Source organism: Camelus ferus, chromosome 6, assembly GCF_009834535.1.
Source record: "Camelus ferus isolate YT-003-E chromosome 6, BCGSAC_Cfer_1.0, whole genome shotgun sequence".
Lineage (NCBI taxonomy): Eukaryota > Metazoa > Chordata > Mammalia > Artiodactyla > Camelidae > Camelus > Camelus ferus.
The window spans coordinates 67,708,515-67,729,680 of NC_045701.1; the positions used below are offsets into that span (position 1 = coordinate 67,708,515).

The 21,166-nt window shown below is 38.9% G+C and overlaps 1 protein-coding gene across 1 annotated transcript in view; it reads left to right on the plus strand.

Moving 5' to 3' along the window:
* The window catches only part of SIPA1L1 (signal induced proliferation associated 1 like 1), a 340,124-nt gene that overhangs the window by 158,326 nt on the left and 160,632 nt on the right, over nt 1–21,166 (plus strand). Inside the window, 1 exon segment of the mRNA XM_032482300.1 lies at nt 1,645–1,701. The gene's annotated coding sequence lies outside the window, so the exon portion shown is untranslated.

Below are 21,166 nucleotides of genomic sequence, written 5' to 3' on the forward strand. Positions count from 1 at the left end.
ATCTCATTGTGGTTTTAATTTGTATTTCCATGGCAGTGAACGACATTGAGCACCCTCATATGCTTATTGGCCATTTTGATATACTGTTTGGGTGGCTTGTCTTTTTCTTATTTTCTTGGAGTTCTTTATATATTCTGAATGAGTCTTTTGGTGGATACATGTATTGCAAATACCAACTTCCTTTCTGAGACTTGCACCTTTATTCTTTTAATAGTGTTTTTATTTATTTTGTTTTAATTTTTATGAACCCAATCAGAAGATCCCACCCTAGAATATGCTACTTTAGCATGAAGATTATTTTGAACTGAAGGACACTGAGAAACAGCAGACACAGGAAGAGCTTTTTGCCATCCCCTTTCTTCCTGAAAGCAGGGCATACATTTCCACTTGTAAAGGTTACCCCATTTCCCATACTAGGGAGGAGAGAACGATTCTCATCACGGAGACATTTGAGTCTGTGGAACAAATCTTACTAAACAATCCTTCTCTACCATACATTTCCTAGTCACCTTCTCACAATTTATCATCCTTGGGAGCCCCCCCCCCCTTTTCCTTTGTTTAGTCACTTTTTCACTGTTTATTGCCCTTTGTTAATACAGTATATGAGCCCCTGGGTCTAATAGTCTCTTTAGGTTTTCATTTTACTGTGGCATCCCCATGCATGTAAAAATATTAACATCAATAAAGAAAATATACCTTTTCTCCTATTAATTTGTCTTTATCAGTTTAATTTGCATATTCCCAAGAATTAACCTGAGAGGGAAGGGTAAAGGGAAAATGTTTTCCTTCTTCTATAAACTATAACAAATGCCAACAACATGGCTGAATCTTACATACACTGAAGAAAATGAAATTGGACGTGGTATTTGTAGGTACCTGGAAAATAGCTATCCTCCACCTTGTCAAGGCACACTATCCCCAGGAAATGCCACTACATCTTTAGAATTTTATGCTTTTAAGTCCTTCTTAATTAAGAGTGTGACTTGCTATGTTGTTACTCGTCCCAGGGTCTGCATAGAGACAAAGTTCTTACCTGGTACTTTTGAACATTGAAAGACATCCCAGGATCTTAGATTCCCCAGTTCTATGGCTCTGTTTCTTTAGCCTTCCATAGTAAGCTGAATATTCAAAGATTTTGTTAAGATGCAGTGTCAAATATTTGAATCAGTTATGTGCATTTTTTTTTCTGAGGACTATTTCCTCAGATCCCTGAGTTTAGAAATTTAGAAATTGAAGCTGGTTTATCTAACTTCAAGTTGCATTGAATTCAGCAGGTTGGATATATGTTGTAGGGGGTAGACGCCATGATTTTTGAGATCTGTTTAATAATTGCTTTTGTTTTAGTTTTATAAATAGTAGTCCAGGGCAGTTTTACTTGCTTAAAATGTTTTTTGTTTGGGGTTTTTTTTTTTTTTTTTTTTTTTGGGTGGTTGAATCTACAAAAGATGTGGATGATTTTAACTTCAAAATATTTAGAGTAATTCTAATACTGCAGGTATTTTTTTTCTAATTTAAGTGCAGCTACTTACTTTAAAATGACTGGTTTTCTTCTTTCAGAAAAAAAATAAGACTTTTGTCAAAGCTATGCCTCTATTTTTAATGGAATTTCTTGTGTACTTACTATTTCTCTTCTTTTTTTTCCAGGTTGTGCAGTTAATACAGATGCTGTCTAACTTTCTATTGCTATGGCACAAGAGTATAGTAAGTACTGTACCACACTTCCTCTGACCTACTTGCTTTTATAAAGTGTTGGCTTTCTGTCTTGACATTTCTCATTGGAGCAGTGGAGGTATCAAGACCAAGTTTTTAAAAACCTGCTTTTCTCAAAGGGATTAATTCACTTGGTTGTCTGATTTTTGAGTGTCTAGCTTTATATACATAAACAGATATATCCTAATTATAATTTATTTAACCTTTTGATTAACACAGAATTGCTCAGGCCATTCCTTGTAAATAGGAGCAGATAGACATTAGGGATGGATCCATATTGTGCACCCCGTCTCCTCCCACGACCCCCCCCCACCACCACGTGATGGGGTTGTGGAACTGACTGCAGCTCCAGGGTGGGCCCTGGTCAGGGGCAGTCCCATCTCCGCTGTGTCGATGATGAACTCATTGTGGAGGAGGCATCAGCCCCTGTTGGGCATGAACTGGCCAGAGGGCAGGATTCAAGAATAGTCTTGTAATCCTGTTCTAGCCAGGGAGACTCCAGAGTATGTTTGCCAGGAGCTTCTGGCAGAAGTCTTCTCATGCTTAAAACAGAGCATCCCCAAGAGCCTGCCTCTCTTTCTCTTTGGGATGTGGTTCTGTGCTGCTGTGAGTGAGGTTTGATGTGGCTCCAGGCTGAGCAAGAAGTCACACAGGGCGGAGGACAGAGAAGCCAGCCCTGAAGCCTGTTCCTCCTCCAGAAGTCCAAGCAGCTGAGCCAGTAACATTTCCTTTTTGTTTAAGCCAGTTCGGGTTGGGAGCCAAAACATCCGAAGTGATTCACTTAATCCCCGTTTTATTTTTAGTAGTCCATTAGTTTCTCCCCCGGGGAACGTGGGAGTGATTGCGAAGGGAGGCAAGGTCCTCCGGTTAAATGAAACTGGCAGGGCGTGCTGGTGCTGACTGACACCCTCTTCGCTCCGGACAGGTTACAGGTAGTGATTTCATATGCAAACATGTGAGAATGAAATGCACTGCTTTCAGATTCTCCTTTTTACTTCCCTGGAGGTTTTGCCTTTTCATCAACCTATTTGGGCTGTGAACGCTGAAAAGGGTCTTGGACTGCCAGCCCAGAAACCATCCCTTGTATAGGTGTATATTCCATAGTGCAGAGCAGCAGTCCCTCGTGTTTTCTTAGAATAGTCTGTACCCAAACTTCTAGTTCCTTGTTTGCTTCTTGTTCTTCAAAAATTACCACGAATACTTCGAATATAAAAAATGTATCGGGAATGATATGACAGGTGTCCACATGGACCCTCCCACAACACTCTAGACAAATAGAACGTTTACCAATTCTGTGGAACAGTTAACAAGCCCCAGTCTTCCTCCCTCGGAGTAGTGCCCTTTCTCTGCCTCTGAGGACCCACTATCCTGGTTTTGGTCTTTATTCTTCCCATGCATTTTGTTTGTGCTTTTACCTCATATGTGTAGTATAATTTTGGTATACTTTTTCACTTTAGGTAAATGTACATATTGTATGTATTTGTTGTTTAAGATCGCAAAGGAGTTGAGAATAAATTCAGGACCACAGAAAGAGGCTATAAATTTGTTTTCAAACACTGGTCCAAAGATCTGTTACTAGGCATCTCGGTGATGTGCAATAAAATGGGTTAGATTTTAAATGGCAGGTGAGTTTAATCAAGATACTTATCTTCTGGCATCTGGTGCTTGTCTGCTACTGAGCTCACTGTCTCTACCTGATCTGCACCCCTCGGAGGTTTGGTGGATGCACGACCTACCGTGTCATCAGTGAGCTTTTCAGAGTGTGTTGGTGACTTTTTTCATTTAAATAGCTCTATTCATCCTGAGGTCAGAGTGCATGCTTTTGGCAAACTTGTGTAAATCTATATTTTTTTCTGCACTCTTGTCAATTAGCCATCAAACTGACAAAATTGACTACATACTTTCTAAATTTGTCAGCTTGTCAGTTTGCACCTCGCACTGGTGGCCCCAATTATAGACCAGGCATCCACCCCTGTGAACAGACTGTGAAGCACGACACTTTGAAACGTAGTATCTCATTACTTCCCTTTTTGCCCCAGCATGAGTCCTGGAGATGTTTTTATAGCATCTTTGTCTGAAACATACCTTAGGTGATTTAACTTCTGCATTCAAAAAATCTATTCTTTCGCTGTTGAAGGATTCATATTACCCCTTGTTTGTGTTCAGAATGTTACCTCTGCAGAACTGAACTGTCATTGCCACTCAGAGATCATTAATCCTTTCCACTTGGGAACATAATTACTGATAAAGTGTCAGAGAAAGATTTATGACAGTCAGAAGAGGATATCCATTTTTTTTTCAGGGTGTTATTTTTTGTTTAAATGTTTAACATGTGGGGAAAAAAGGAAACTCAAAAGATTTTTACCCCCTTAATCCATATAGATTCTCTCCACACTATAGGAAGGGAAAAGTAACATCTTTTGTGGAAATTGAATTTTAGGTTTTTGTGCTTTGTGCATGCATTTTCTTGTTAAAAAATGGATCTTTCTTTTAATTTTATTTAAATGTAACTATCATTAGCTTTTTTCCTTCATTGTGGGCCCAGGATCATAAATTAAAATGTTGCCAATGTTGGAAGATTATGTAACCATCAAATGGAAACATCCAATCAAATGAGGTCTCTATGAAAAGAGTTAGTAAACCTCTTCCATGGGGAGACAACCAGTGTTTAAGATGGAATGCCATTTGTACCTTAGGCCAAATATAGACAAGAACTGCAAGATATTTAAGCTGTAATCCTGTAAATATATTTTATATCCATTGTCTTATTTTAAAAACTTCAGTGTTAGAGTTGCTTTTGAAGGGGAAAAAAACTTGTTGACATTTTTCTTTGAAAAATCGATTCAGAAAACTGATGTTTCTGTTTCTTGTGGCAGAATGTGTTCTTATTTGTTTCTTATGCAAAGGGATCTGTAGAGCGGGCTTGTTTTTATGCCTCAAAATGAAATGATGCCTTTGTGGGGGCTGCTCCACCGGGCTAGGGGACTTGTAGACAGTGACTCAGATCTGTAATTAGGTCTTGCTCTCCGCACCCTTGTTGACTTGAAAGCACTGGCCATAGACCATGTAGTCTGGGAAAGCAATACATGAATCATCTAAATTGGCACAAATTATCCAGAAGGCTACTAAATGTTTCCTACTCTTTAGTCTGATGGAGTCGAAAGGGAGGCTTGTTCTTTGCATTTGAAAGTATTGTCAAGGGTATATATGTATTTGTAAAAGCAGATCTCTTCCCTGGATAGAATGAAAAGCAGTAGAATATTTGACATTGGTCAGCAATTCCGATTTTGCGGGTCTGTTTTAGAACATTCCTCCATGCCTTGTCTCCTTTCCTTGGTGAGGAAGGTAGGAACTGTTGCCCCTCTTCTAGCTCCAGTTTGTTCTCCTACCTCTGTCTTTCAGGGGCTGCCTTGCTGTCTGGAGCCTCAGCTTAACTCTCTGTGGTTGAGGTCAGAGGAAATCCTGGAATTTCATATTGTGTCTGTTTTGCATCTTCTTTTTTTTGGTGGGGGCAGGTAATTAGGTTTGTTATCTATTTAATGGAGGTACTGGGGATTGAACCTAGGACCTTGTACATGCTAAGCATGTGCTCTACCACTCAGCTATTCCCCTTCCCCCCCATTTTGCATCTTCTAACTTGAACCATTTATCAATACCTCTCCTATTTAGGATGATAAACCCTAAATTTGTTTCTTCTCTTTCTCAAAAGGATAGGTCAGCAGACTTTCTTAGACCTATCAGTTAGTTATCTGGCAATGAAATGGGTGAATGTCTTTTTTTTTTTTTTCCTTTTTTGTCTTCACCAAATAAGTTAACCTTGTTTCATTTCATTTGAGTGCAAAACATTAAAATAACCATATTCATTCTAAAGCAGAGGACATTTATAAGTCATTTAGGGAGAAAGATAAAATGAAGACTTTTCTTAGGTAGAAAGTAAGCCTTTTAAGTAGTTTTTTTTTTTCTTATGGATTTTCTGATAGTGAATTAGGGATCTTACCCAGCTCTTATCTTACTGTGTCTGCTCAAGAGAAAAAAAGACAAGCAGATTTATCCATCCAGTAGCCCAAAGATCAGGTTTTCAATTGATAATGTGAGTTGACTTTTTAATGCATGGATGCATCTTTGTTTTCATATTGGAATATCTGTGAGTGGGCCTCTCAGAGGAACTCATCTTTTGACAGGAAGCAGAAGAAAGCCATGCTGTGTAATTTTGTGTTTTGCAGGCGTGACTGCTACTGGGCGTCTGTGGGTGTATGTGCACAAGCTCGTGAGCTGGGTTGTCTTTGCTCGTCTAGGGCATGGCTATTTCTTAGACATTGTCATGCTCATTTTGGAAAATCAGGGGTTCAAATTATAAAATTATTATTAGCACATCTGCTGAGTTAAGTTGAAAGATTTTAGAGTGAGTTTCTAGGAAACTGATACATTTTCATGTCGGTAAATACCCTTGATAAAATTCCTTGTTACACGGTTAGTTAAGCTCTTTTCCCTGATATAAATCACAAAGACCTTCATTTTAGCGATGTAGGCTGTGTTTATAAAGGGTGCTTGTTTTCAAGAACTGCAATCCTGTTTGTCATCAGGACTTGTTTAGTACCCAATTAACCTTTCACTTAATCTCTTTCTGCAATTAGGAGCCAAGAGACCATGTTTCAGTACCGAATACAAATCCCCCAACCTTATGGCCCTTAGTTTGCATGTTGTGTAAATAATTGGGTCATTAGCTGATACCCAAACAGAGGGGCATGAAAGGTCTATCTTGAGTGGGAATATAACATCACTATGGCTTCTAGATTACTTCATGTGAATTATTTCTCCCATGGCAGTCAGTATCTCTTGTCAGTGGGTACAGTGTTAAGACCTCAAGTCAAGAATTCCAAAGTTCTTAATATGTGTAAAAATATCTGGAGTTTTATGCTTAATTATATCTTACACACTCAGTAGCAGGTGCCTTCCAACCTTATGGAGACGAAATCTCAATTTTCTAAGTGAACGCTAATCTCTGATGAAAACTTCCCACCCTCTTTTTTTTTTTTCTCTCTTCTCGAATCAATTAAACAGAATTAATCCAGTCTGTAGGATTAGGTGCCCCCTCTGTACTCTGGAAAGCTCTGCTAAGTAGTGTGTGAAGATAAACCAGCTGTCTCTACTTCTATCAGAATATTTGGGCCCATCCCTAAAATTTGATGATATTCCCATTTTATTACTGCATCGTGGCCTCATTTTAAACATGGAGACATCAGTGACTGTCCATCCACTCTGCGAGTGTACAGAGCTTGTTGGTTATAAAGACTTAAGCCAAGGCCCAGCATTCATTGTGGCTAAAATTCTTTGCTTTTATTGTATTTTGCTGATTATTTGGAGTAACAGCCATTAAGTTATATTTGTTTAAAGCATCAAGAAAATCTCATTTAACACTCTGTTCTCCAGCAAATTTAAACAATAACTTTTATAAAAATAATACATACCTACAAAAATGTAGAAAATAAAGATTAACATAAAAGTGAAAATGAAAACCATTTGACCCAAAGTAGCTGTGATTAACATGGGCTAATAATGTGTTCTCACAGAACACAGAGCGCACCATTAAAAAAAGAGGCAGGGGGGACCCACACCAATTATTAATAAAAGACTGACCCCCTGGTGGTGGCACTGGGAAATTTTTAAGTACTTGTACATGGTATATGTTAAGTGTAATGTCATCTAAGCTGCAAGTATTTATATCAACAGATTGTTGACATTTCATCGTAGGATGAAGAGGGAACCTCTTTAAAGAGAAGCTGGGCTCTGGCCTATTCTGTTTTTGTTTCCGGTGATTTTAGGGAGAGATTTTTTGTGTAGGGCATATTTCTCTATGTAGGCATGTGGTTTTTTGTTTTTTGTTTTTTTAAGTGAAGGAATCCTGTAAAGTAATCTGCGTACAGAAAGAGTAGAAGAATGCTATATTTTTAAAGGCAATGTCTCTGCTTCCCTGATAGAAAGATAGGAGAGGAAAGGCAAGTGACCTGAGTTTGCTGCACATGGTAATTCTCCAGAAGTAATTGACTTCGGGTCTTCCTGGGCTTGTTTTTAATATGGAGTATCTGGGCCCCACCTCATTTGGTCTGATGTGCGCCTGCTCTCTGCTCCCTCCCCGGTCCTGTAACTTAAACAATGCAGCATTGCAAAACTTCCTTTATCCCACTTCATGCTTCAGTTTACAAGAAGTCGGGTTATTGTCTGGTTTTCAAATCATCACACCACAAAGAAGCAACAGACATCTCCCTGGATCTGAAAGTTATTTGCCTTTGTGGTGATTTGTTTGCTGGCCTCTTCTCTGAGGCTCAAAATAGCTTGGTATGTATGCCGCAGCCCTCTTAGCTTCCAATAGGCTTCTTTTAAGTGTCTGTCCATAACAGAAGCATTCTCCTGGGCACTGATGCACTTCAACTAGTTGGCCAGTAATGACCCCCAGAGCTTCTTGTCCTGAAGCCTTTGTGGTGTAAACAGAGCAAATGATGAGAGCTTTGTCCTTTGTCCTCTCTTCCAAGTAAAGAGGGTAAACGTTGTTTTAAAGGAAGTCTGCATTTTGTGGTATCACTCAGTTTTGGCCCCATGTTCGTTTAGATTTTAGCCTGGAATTCTTTGGGAAACTCCACCCCTGGAAGAAAATGAGGATTTTTAAAAGAATGTATTTCAGCAACTGTGAATGTTAGTAAGAACATGGCACTGTCTTCAAAACTTCTTCCGTTAGACAGCAACAGCTCTCTGGCTCTCACTTCTGTGATGGCAGTACCTTCCACTGAGAGACTGATTTGAATCATATTCGTCAAATATGGTCAAGTTTTAAATTATTTTACAACTTTGTATTGTTGGAAAGTGCTCAGACTTTGATTCATTGGTGTTACAATGTATTTTTAGTTTTAAGCATCAAATTGAGATCTCTGCACTTTAAATGGTTGAAGACAGCAAATTTTAATTTGCTTTCAAAATATCCTTAACAAATAGTAATCCTATCTTTTCTGCCTGTTTTACTTTTGGGTGGCTTCATGGGGCATTTGGGTTTTGCATGATCGTGTTTAATGGTTCTGAACAGAAGTCTTTTTATTCGTAGTGTTGTGTTCTCAGTTGGTTTCTTGCATAACACTCACTAGATTTATTTTAGGTAATTATTCTCAGGCCCAAAGCTAAAGCTGCATGTGAAGAACCCTCCCTATTTGTATATTTGCTGCTTGGACTCCTAACAAGTTATAACACTGTCTATCGGTGGGTTCCTGATTTGATTAAGTTTACTACTGCTGCACAAAGACAGCTTGACAGGTGTTTTCTTTGTTTCAGTAAGGTTCCAGTGTAATCTCTTCTTGAAAAGGATTTGGATGTCATTCATAACTGGTCTCCCAATCCTCATGCCCATTCCTCCAAAATGGATTATCTTTTTACCTCTCCATCTCAATTTCCTTTCCTTTCTTTCTTTTTTTTTTTTAGATACGAGAGACACTGGGTCAGGGGGGTGGTGACTTTGTTCTAAGTGGAAGATGGCAATAAAATCAATAAAGAATGAAGTGGTCTGGAGGCGATCAAGATGGTGGAATAGAGTTCACCTCCAACCACAATAATGAAGTCGTAAAACTGATGTGGGAAGAAAATTTGAGAGAAAAGAGTTCAGGTAAAAAGTTTGTAGTCTAAAAAAGTGAAGCAGCACAGAGAAATTTCTAACTTTGCCATTACTCCTTTCACTGAGCCTCTTTGTTGACCTGAATCGCACCAGGGAGTTATTTTATGGCCAAGTTCTGAGGACAGCTTTAAGCAGAAGCTAACTTGTTAGTGTTCTTGTTGTTGTTTGTTTCCCCCATAGTAGATGCTAAGTTAATAGAAAGTTTGACTGACTTTCTTTTGACTTGTTAACTGCAGGAAAAAAATAGGCTCCCTCCTTCCTTAAAATAGCCATTCTAATTTCTGACCAGATGGATTTCCTCCTTTGTTAATTTGGTGAGGAGGCTATGAAATAAGTTGAATACCTTTTTTTTTTAAAAAAAAAAAAATCATATCTTCTTCCGTCATGCTACACAGTAGGATCTCTTTCTCTAGAAGCATGAGAAGTGTGAGGAGTTATTTTCTTTTCAGGTTTCAAAGTAAAAGGCTACACTGTTGCCTAGTTCCCAGAGAGGTGATTTCTGAGCATTCTTACATTCAGTTTTTGTGGTACCCTAGTCCTCCAGTTGATTGGTGGAATAAAATTTTGCCATATTCTTTGAGATTCTTGGAGTCCCCCGAGTGGTGGTATGAAAACCCAGGTGGAAATCACTACGTTCAGGGTAATCCTCTCACCTGGTGCATGGCGCTGTTGTCACCTGTGGCGAGGAAGGCAGTTCATCTGTCACGCCTGGCAGAATGGGGTCTGGCCTTGCACGTTTCTCTTCTGCCTTCTCTCGTTTGCTTCTGCACATCTCTCTGTCTTTATTACTAAGTTTCTAAATTTCATTGTCAAGTTTGTTTTCTTCCTAATGTTATAAAATAGAGGCAAGGTCACGATGCTTTTTGGAGTTTCTGGCTGTTTTCTGGTATTTCTGGGTACAAAAGGGCAACGTGGGCTCATGCCTGTGAGTTTCAATGCTTAAAGAACAATCAAAAAATAAAAGAAAGGAAGAAAGGGAAAAGTTTCTGGTTTCTCAGTAAGTAGCTAGCATCTGTCTTTTCCAGACTCCCCTTTTTGGGTTGTGTTTATTGTGTGCAGCCCGCCACTAACTGCAGTTGCTTTCAAACCTAGGCCGTAAGATGGTTTCTTAGTTACTATTTCTCAGCTGTTTTTCAGCACAAGAGAAAGTGCGATTACTTTGATTTTGCGAGTCTCTTCCCCTCCAAGGGCAGAGGGCCACGTGCTCTTTGGTGCCGGGATACTTCCTGCCCTCCTGAGTGGACTTGGCCCATTTTCCCAAACGATAATGAATACCAAAATGCTCTCTAGTAAACTGTAAACTGTCGTAAGTGAGAGAGGGTGTTCTTACAGTTCTTCCGTGCTTGAGTGGTTAACTGTAAATATTCTCTGCTCAGTTCATGACCTCCATCTGAGAACCAGCTGCTTTTGACAGTCCTGTTCCCAGGGAATAGCTGTTTCTTGATTCGGCCAGCTTTTACCTGCGTGGACCTTTTGCAAAAGAAAAAGCTTTGTCCATTGAACACACATAGCATATATTACATTCAAACGAGTTGTTGGTATTTCATAATATTTACAAAGAGAGGAGTCACTGCCCTTTTTGTACAGCAGTAAGTTTCTGTTGGCAGTGACCGTGACGTTCCCGGCCCCATGAAGAGTAGCTGGCTCTTGGAATTACCATTTCAGGCCTCAGTCTCCCTTCTGTTCAGCAAGGGGACTCTTTCTCTGACAGATGGACTTGTAGTCTTTGTCCAGCTTTCCTATAGAATACAGCTATTTTGTGCATATGATTTAACTTTTTTGCCCTCCTGAGGCTCTTCAGTTTGCCCTCGTGGATGTGAAAGACTGTTCTTGTGGGGAGGTTCATGACCCGGACTACAGAGAGCGTAACTTGCAAGGAGAATGAAGTAACGGGGTGGGGAGGTAGTCATTTCCTTCCTCTGTCTCCCAGAGTAACCAGAAAGCAGAACCGCTGCTGAACCCCTAACCCGCTGTGGGAGAAGTGTGTGTTCTGCTGCAGATGTCATCTGAGAGGGTGCCCAGTCCCTGGGGTGACGCCAGGTGGCATTTGGAAGCTGGCCTAAAACTGCTTCTGCATTGGCAGCAGAATGCTTTCTTGTGTCTCATAGTAAACCAGTACTGACTGTAATGGGGAGCTCTGAAAAGATCGGATTGTGGAGATTTGACTTTCCTTGTGGCTGGCCAATAGTTTACCTTGCAAAGTCTCCTGGAATTGTTTCAGGATACCAATGGCTCACTGTCAGCAGCTTGCTCTGCCAGGGGAAGAGATGGGCTGGTTAGTGTATGTGTTATACGATGGCCTGATGAGAGGGGTGCTTCTCAGCTCACTCTGTGCCTTCCTTTCCAGTGTATATTGAACTTCAAGTCCACAAAAGGCTTGATAACACTGATTCCTAGAATTTGCTTTCTGGAATTTTGGATTTTGTAAAGTCACTGAGTGTTCGCTAGCTAGGGCAGACCAAAAAATTTGTGTCAGTTATCTTGGAAGTGATGTCCTGGTTGAATAAGGAAAAGGATACAGGAGCAGTGGAAACACTTGATTTGGCCCGAGGAAAACATTTTTAACTCTTGTTAAGATAGAATTCTCCTCCTTCAAAAGAGAGATGATATTAAATTTATCAGTTATTTGAATAGTTTGAGATTAGAGTAAAGTCATGTAGTGTTCCAAAAGAGTACTCAGACGTACAGAGAAAAGACAGTCTAAACTGTAGCTCTCATGGCCCCCAGAAGTTGTTCAAGCTACGTGGAAGAAAGTTTCTTGTCTTTACATCTAGTGAGAATAATTCACCCCTCCATATGAAGTGAATTAGCTCCTTCATTGGGCCATTTATTAAATGTTAAGATCCACTTCTTGGTGAGTGAATTAATCTAGAGAGCATGTTCCATATTGAGAATGTTTGGCTAATCTAAGGATTCTAGTGTTTATTAGTCTGTGACGTATATTTTAAGGATAAGTAAATAAAGGCCCAAATGCATAGTTATTTGTTAGAAATAATAAAACAAGTCATTTAAAGAGCAGGAACCAGATGGGCTCTTGCATACTTCTTTCTATAAAAGTTAATCCATGTTGACACAATGCAGACATCATTCAATGGAGAGATTCTAGTCTTTGCCAGATATGTTCTCCTTCTTTTAAACGAGTGTTACGGCAGTCACACAGACAACTCAGGGTTCTCCCTCCATTCAGTACATTTTCCATTGGATGGCACAGAGGAATTGACCGACTGTTGGGTTAAGGGAGGGGAAGGAGTCAAAGACAGCTGTATGGCAAGCCCCTGGGTCCCCCGTGCTGGAGAATAAACCCCCTTCCCAGCACCCCAGCGCCTTCCGCTCCTCTGCTCTCCAGGCTTCACTCCGTGCTTACTGAAGTTCTGTTCTTCCCCACAGCTGACCTGCTCACCCCGTCTATCCTGGGGTCCCCTCTCCTGCTCCAGATGTGAATCCTCTGGTCCTGGCACTCCATTCTCTACTCTCCCTTCATCTCTTCATGCTTTTTCTTTGCCTGTAGACATCCTTCATCTTTCTTTCCCTTTCCAGCACACATCTCCCCACCCACTCTCAGATCTCTCTTTCTTACTTGTTTCGCATATAGGAAAAACAAAAAGTGTGTGTGTGGGGGGGTGCGGGAAGGACTCGTCCATCACTCTTTTATACCTTAATTCTTCTAGAGTTTTGGTGGTTTTGGGGAGAGGAGGGAAGGACCAGTTTATAAGATACATGCAATAAAATGTATAGATTTTAAGTGTTGCTAACATTTGGGTTGTTTCTAGTTATTATTGGCTATTATGAATAAGGCTGCTATAAACACTTCTATGAAGTCATTTTGTAAACATTATTTTCATATCTCTTGAGTAAAAACCTAGGAGTAGAGTTGTTGGATCATAGAATATATGTATGTTTGACTGTATAAGAAACTGCCAAACTTTTTCCAAAGTGGTTGTGCCATTTTATACTTGAGCAATTAATAATTTATGAGGGTTCCAGTTGGTTCGTGTTCTAATGAGCGTTTGGTATTGTCAGCGTGTGTTGGAAGGCAGAGATACGGAGTAACATCCTGCAAACTGAGAAGGAACTTTGAGACTGAAAAACGAAACAGGCAACTCCACGAAGTGCAGTTAGGAAGTTTATTGTAGAGAACTTCCGTACAGGCAGGACCAGGCGAACCACCATCCATGGGCACTCAGAGCTGTGCTCAGTGACACCGAAAGCAGTACAAGAGACTTGAAGGAGCAAAGCTAAAAACAGACCCTGACCACCAAGGAGAAGCATGTCTACATCGACAGTAGGACCTGGGCATTTTTCCTCCCCGTGGGGTCTCATGACCATTAACCATCTGTGTTAGCAGAAGGCATTCCTTCTAGTTTTCATTACCAGATGAAGGCAAGGGTAAGTGAATAGAGAACTTATCTGGCTGGGGTGAGGAGGTTAAAGCTCAGTCACATAGAAAGAAGAGGGACGGTAAGACTGTGAGCCTAGGAGGGAGCTGACAAAATGAAGTCAGTGTGACACGCTGTTTATTTCTTAAATTTTAGCTATTCTGGTAGAGTGAGTGTGAAATTGTGATTTTGTGATTTTAATCAAGTTTTCCTGGTGATTAATGGTTTCGAGCATTTTTTCATGTGCTTATTGGCCATCTTTTTTTGCAGAGTGTCCTCAAGTCTTGATTATTGTTCTAAAATATCATTGAGTTATCTTTCTTGATTTGTAAAATTTTCAATATGTTACCTATATATATTTAAATAACATATAAATGTGTACACATAGAATATGTACATATGTGTATGTATACATGTATGTTTATATTCTTTTGGGACTTCTTGATTGAAATATAGTTAATGTACAGTATTATATAAGTTACAAGTGAACAACATAGTGATTCACAATTATTAAGTTAGTATACTCGATTTATAGCTATAAAGTGTTGGCTGTAGTCCCTGTAGTGTGCAGTATATCCTTGTGGGTTATTTATTTTATACATAACAGTTTGTACCTCTTAATCCCCTACCCCTATCTTGCCCCTGTCCCCCCCTCTTTCCCCACTAGTGACCACTAGTTTGTTCTCCATATCTGTGAGTCTGTTTCTTTTTTGGTACATTGTTTTTTTTTTAATATTCCACATATTAAGTGATATCGTACAATATTTGTCTTTCTCTGGCTGACTTTCTTAGTATAATACCTTCCAAGTCCATCCCTGTTGTTGCCAATGGCAAAATTTCATTCTTCTTTGTTTTAATGGCTGAATAGGGTTCACACACACACCACATCTTCTTTATCCATTCATCTGTTGATGAACACTTGGGTTGCTTCCGTATCTTGGCTACTGTAAATAATGCTGCCATGAACATTGGGTTGCATGTATTTCTCTAATTAGTGTTCTCATTTTTATCGGATATATACCCAGGAGTAGAATTTCTGGGTCATCTGGTGGTTCTATTTTTAGTTTTTTGAGAAAGCTTCTTACTGTTTTCCACAGTGGCTGCACCAATACTTCCCCCCACAGTATCTGTTGGGGTCCCTTTTCTCCACATTTTTGCAAACATTTGTCATTTTTGTTCTTTTTGATGATAACCATTCTGACGGGTGTGAGGTGACATTGTGGTTTTAATTTGCATTTCTCTGATGATTAATGATGTTGAGCATCTCTTCATGTGCCTGTTGGCCATCTGCATGTCCTCTTTGGAAAAATGTCTATTCAGGTCTCCTGCCCCTTTTTCAATGGGGTTGGTTTTTTTTGTTTGTTTGTTTGTTTGTTTGTTTGTTTTTTGATATTGAGTTGTACGAGCTGTTCGTATAGTTTGGATATTAACCCCTTATTGGTTGTGTTATTTGCAAATATTTTCTCCCATTCAGTAGGCTGTCTTTTCATTTCATTGATGGTTTCCTTTGCTGTACAAAAGCTTTTAATTAGATCCCATTTGTTGTTTTTTTGCTTTTATTTCCTTTGCTTTAAGAGACAGATATATATCTATAGATATATTTTTTTTCTTAATGATGTCTCTTGATGAGCAGAAAGTTTAATTTTAGGTCCAATTTATCATTTTTTCATGGTTAGTGCTTTACTATGTGCTATGCAAAAAAAAATCCTTGGCTATCCAAAATTGGGAAGGTGTTTTTCTGTATTTTCTTAAAGATGCTTTAGGGTTTTATCTTTTGCACTTAGGTTGATAACCTGTCTTTGATTTTTTGTGTGTGAAATAAAGTAATTGTTTTGATGTTTTTTTCCCCCCATCTGTATGCCCATTACTATTTGTATAATTAAAAGACTTTTTTCCTCTTGAACTGAGTTGGTATCTTGGTTGAAAATCAGTTGACCCGACATGTGTGAGTCTGTTCTGGACTGTTTTCTATTCCATTGGTCCATTTGTCTGTTCTTATGCCAATTATACACTGTCTTGAGAATAGCAGCATTATAAATTTTGAAATCAAGTAGTTAAGACCTCCAACTTTCATTTTTTCATAATTATTTGACTGTTATAGATCCTTTGCATTTTTGTACAGATTTTAGAATCAACTTGTCATTGTTTTTTGTTTGTTTGTTTGTTTCCTGAAAGCCTGCTAGATTTTGACTGGCATTTCATTGAACCTGTTTTTCAGTCTGTGGAGAATAGACATTTTGATAATACCGTGTCTGCTCATGCACAAACCTCTCCCCTGAATTCTCTCAGCAGTGTTTCGTAGTTTTCAATAGAGAAGTTTTTCATATCCTTCATTAGATATATTACTAGCTTTTATTGGTTTTTCCTCTTCTCATTCATTTATTCTTCTTTTTTTAATTAAAAAAAATGTTTTTAAATGGAGGTACTGTGGGTTGAACCCAGGACCTTGTGCATGCTAAGCATGTACTCTACTACTGAGCTACACCCTCCCCCTCATTCATTTATCCTTATATCAAATATTTATTGAGCAGATATTATGCCACATAATTAGATTTTTTTGCTCCTCTAAATGATAATGTTTTAACTTTCATTTATAGCTGTTCCCTTGCCAGGACAGAAACATACAATTGCTGTTTGTAAATTGACCTTATATTCTACAAAACTCCTAAATTCACATGCTAGTTCTAGGATTGTGTGTGTGTATGTGTGTGTGTGTATTTTATAGAGTATTGACATACATAATCGTGATAGATGTCTGTGAACAATGACAGTTTTACTTCTTTTTCATCTTTATACCTTTTTAAATTGATTATCCTGGCCCTACTGAACTAGTTAAAACTTTCCATATAAGGGTGACTGGAAATGGTGAGAATAGATTTCTTGTCTTATTCCTGATCTTGGGGGAAAAAAAGTGCTCTGTTTCAACTGTTAAGTTTATATCTAAACTTATTCCACTGTGGCTTCTGCTCCTGAAGTCCTATAACTCTGTGACTTCCTAATTTCCAGGTACCCAATCCTTGGTCTGCACGTTCCTGGGCTTTCCTTTGCTGGTGACACAACTGCATTATCTTTTCTTTGTTTTCTGCCTCATTCCCCAAAGAGTGACTCTTTTTTTTCCTTCATCTTGGTTCTCCCACCGCCAAGAAAGTAGCTTCCTCTCTTTTACTTGCTTCTCTTCTGATTCATTTATTTTTTTTTTAAGAAGATCCTTGTTACTTTGCCAGGTAAAGGGGAGTCACAGCAGTCTAATGCCTTAGAGACTATGAGTCCCCATTTATTCTTTTTATTTTTAGTTTAAAAAAATTTTTAATTGAAGTGCTGTCAGTTACAGTGTGCCAGTTTCTGGTGTGGAGCACAAAGTCCCAGTCACGCATATACAGACACATTTTCATATATTCTGTTTATTCTAATGTCTGATATTTATTGAGCAGGTGCCATGTGACGTGCTGGTGTCTGGGGCTGTACAGGTTGATAAGACCTGATCTCTGGCCCAAAAGAACTCACCGTAAAGCATGGGAAGTGCTTTGAAAGAATGGATGGTTCCCTGGAGTTCGCTAGAAAGGGTGGCTGTCTCGCCTGGTCTGGTGGTCAGAGAGATGGCTGTGCCGCGGGATGGTGGTGCTGCCTCTCTTTCCCTCCCTGTGCGATGGCCCAGGATGGGCAGTTGGCTCTCCTTTTTTTCCCCTGCATGTGCTTGCACCTGTTCACAACTCTTTGCGGGTCATCTCTCTGGGCACTTTCCAAATCCAGCTAGAAGAGTAGTTGTCAGAATTAGACTGTGGTGCTTACTGGATTGTGCTCTGTGTGGTTTTATGTAACAGCTCTTTAGTTCTAGAGGGTAGTAACTTGTTTATCTTAATATTTAGAAACACAGTAGAATTTCCTGTGCATCAGAAACTTGAAAATGTTTTTGAAAAAAGGAGCTCATCAAGATTTGCAGACTAATTAACTATATATAAAATAGGTAAACAATAAGTTTCTGTTGTATAGCACAGGGAACTATAGTCAATATCTTACCATAACCTATAGTGAAAAAGAATAGAAAAATACGTATATGTATGTTTATGTATGACTGAAACATGATGCTGTACACCAGAAATTGACACAATATTGTAGTCTGATTATACTTTGAAAACTTTTTTGGTTCATGGATAGATTTTTAAAATTAACTTAATTATGAAAATAATTTCAGAGTATATTAATTCTCCAGGATAATTTTTTGTCGAACCATTCTCACGGAGGGCTCCTTTCCCCCGGAGCTGCTGGGCAGTAGGCTGGCTCTGGCGCGTGACTGTAGATAGAGCAGCCTCTGTCTTTCTTAGGACAGAACGTGTTCCTGAGTTTCTCCTCTTCAATATACCTACCTGGAGTTTTTCGTTTCATTTCTTCACCCAGATAGCATCTGCTTTTCTCTCTTTGTCAGAATGCCTCTCATTACAAATCTCTACATACTCTTTTTTTTTTTTTAACTTTTTTTATTGAGTTATAGTCATTTTATGATGTTGTGTCAAATTCCAGTGTAGAGCACAATTTTTCAGTTATACATGAACATATAAATATTCATTGTCACATTTTTTTTGCTGTGAGCTACCACAAGATCTTGTATATATTTCCCTGTGCTATACAGTATAATCTTGTTTATCTGTTCTACATATGACTGTCAGTATCTACAAATTTTGAACTCCCAGTCTATCCCGCCCACCCCCTAAAGCTCTACTTATTCTTGTAAAGCCATAATGTCAACGCATAATACATTTTTTAAAGGAGGCACCAACTAAGGATTAATGTATTTTCAGATCAGTAAATGCTAAAGCTATAAATAGTGTCTTAATACTAATGGAATAGATATATGAAGCATTGTTTAGTGATTTCACTGGAATGAAGGTGAAGCATTTAAAATGTATTAAATTAATTAAATTAGGTATTTCTGGTTTGGGGCAATTGTATGCTATTTAGCATCCATTAAATGTCTGTATAGCTTTACTGTACTTAAGGATAATGTCAGAAGTTTGTAAACCCAATTAATGTTATGAAAAGTCTGCTATCAGCATTTTATTCACTGAATTTCTATCATTTACAAAATTTAAATTACTTTGAAAGATAAAGAAATGATCTTTTATTACCGATGGATTTTTGAAATATTCTGTCCTTACAGAGAGGAATGTAATGACCATAGAATTTATATATCAGGTAAAATCATTATATATGAATATGTTTTATGATATATTTTTAAGTGCCCCAAAAAGTTATCAGCATTCGGTTAACAGGAGAATCAGTGTTTTAAGTGTGATTTACATTAGAATGTTTACACTGCTAATATTCTTAGTTAAAAATAAAATAAATTTGGTATTCAGTATAAAAGCGAAATGAAAAGGTATAATTATATAGTAAGATACTGCTTAAGCTCTTTGACCATAATCTTTTGAGCCTTACTCTTCTAAGGATTTTATTACTGTTTTTATCTTTAAACTGAAGTCTGCTTTTTCTGTTTTTTTTTTCCCCTTTACATATGATTAAAAATGCTTTCACTTTTATTAAATTTCATAAGATATTCAGCATGTGAGTGTTTTTAAATGCTCAAGAGAAATTTGGGACGTCCTTTTGAAGGGTGACCGCAGTGACTCTCTTGGCCCTATAGAGGGCCCCACAATGCGGGGTCCACTTATGAGTAGATTGGGATTTACTAGGTATAATTCATTCCAGTTCACTGCCGTTCTCTGAATGTCTACCTTTTCAATTATCTTATCTTTTAGGTGAGTCTTTTTTGGTGAGAGAGCATCTTTTTTTTTTTTTTTTTTTTTAAATGCCCTGGGTTGTCCTATTCTCCCTAGCCAGGATGCTTGCTCTCATAAAGATGGAGATGTCTCACAGGGGAGCCAGCTAATTCTGCTATGGCCATTCCAAACCCTAGGACCTCTTTTGATTATTTCTCGTGTTTTGTTCTCTTATTATCTCTGCCCAGATTGGCCAGATAGAGTTAGCTTTTACAAGGTCAGCTGCCAACATTTGATATTTTCAATCACAAATTGGCCAACCGGGAGGCTTCTATGTAGTTACTTGAACTAGGTCACCAGACACATTGTATTAATCCCACAGTTTGAATGGGCCATCTGTTGAGTCACTCTGGTAATTGTTCCTTTTCTGAATATTAATGTACCCAAGTTAAGTTGCAGCCAAGGGTGTTAGGAGTCTTTTCAGAGAGACGAATGCACTGAACTGTGGGCCCCTCTCCAGTGAAACTAGCCCTTGGAGAGTTTTTATTGTCTACTTATTTCCTTCTGTGTTCCTTTTTCTCAATTGTGAAATTTTGGTTGTGGTAGTTGAGGGTCATGCTTGTTGGAGATAATTAGCAAAGGGGGGAAGTGGGATTGGGAATAGGAAAAAGAGGCCAGATGTTTGTCAATAGCAACAGTGGGATTTCTTTGCAGTGAAGCTTTGGGAAAGAGAAGGGAAAGGATGGACTGTAAACAAACCTATTCTGTACATTTGGGCTCTTTATGATCCTTAGGAAGCGTCTGACATGGGCAGTCAGAGCTGAGGCTTATTTAAGCAAAGTAGCTTAAATAAGTCACCCAAAGCATTTGAAATGTGCATTTTACTTTGTGTTTCTGATTTTCTGGGAGGATTTGGAAAGTAAGAGTAAATAACATGGAGTCTTAAGTCTGAAAGGCAATAGCTGTGTAGATGGAGATCTGCACTGGGCAGACATCTCTCTGTTATCTGTGAAAGAGGAATGCAGACTCTGTTCTAGGTCCTCTTCTCTTCTCTCTTGACATGATGTCATCAGTTCTGTGACTTTAAATGCCACCGGTATGTCTCTGTGATTCCCAATTCTGTGTCTCCAGCTCAGAGTTGCTTCAGATTTGTATTTCCAGCTGCCTTCCTGATATTTCCACGTAGATGTCTGGTGGACATGGTCAACACAGAACTCTTGATCTATATCTAGGGTAATCAACTTATCCTGCTTTCCCAGGACTTTCTTGGTTTCAACACTGAAAGTCCTACATTCTAGGAAACCTCTCAGTCCCAGGCGAAGCAGGATGGTTGATCGTCCTGTTTGTAGTCCTGAAACCTGCTTCCTGCCAGCTCTGAATTCCTCAAAGGACTCATCCACCCGGTTGCTCAAGCTAGACATTCAGTAATTATCCTTGATTCCTCTCTTTCTTGATCCATCAGTATGTCATGTTTCTTTACAATATGTAATCCATTCAGCATGTGTTGTTGTCTTTACCTCCCAAAATACCCAACTCTGTCCATGTCTCTCCATCTCTGCTGATCCCACCTTAGAGCAAGCCATTTGCATCTCGTGCTGGGCCACACTCATGACGAGGCCATGGAACCTTGCAACTGCTTCACTTTGCTCTTACAGTTCAGCCTCCAAGCTTCCCTGCATCCTGATACCATCTGTCTCCCCTACCCTGAGTCA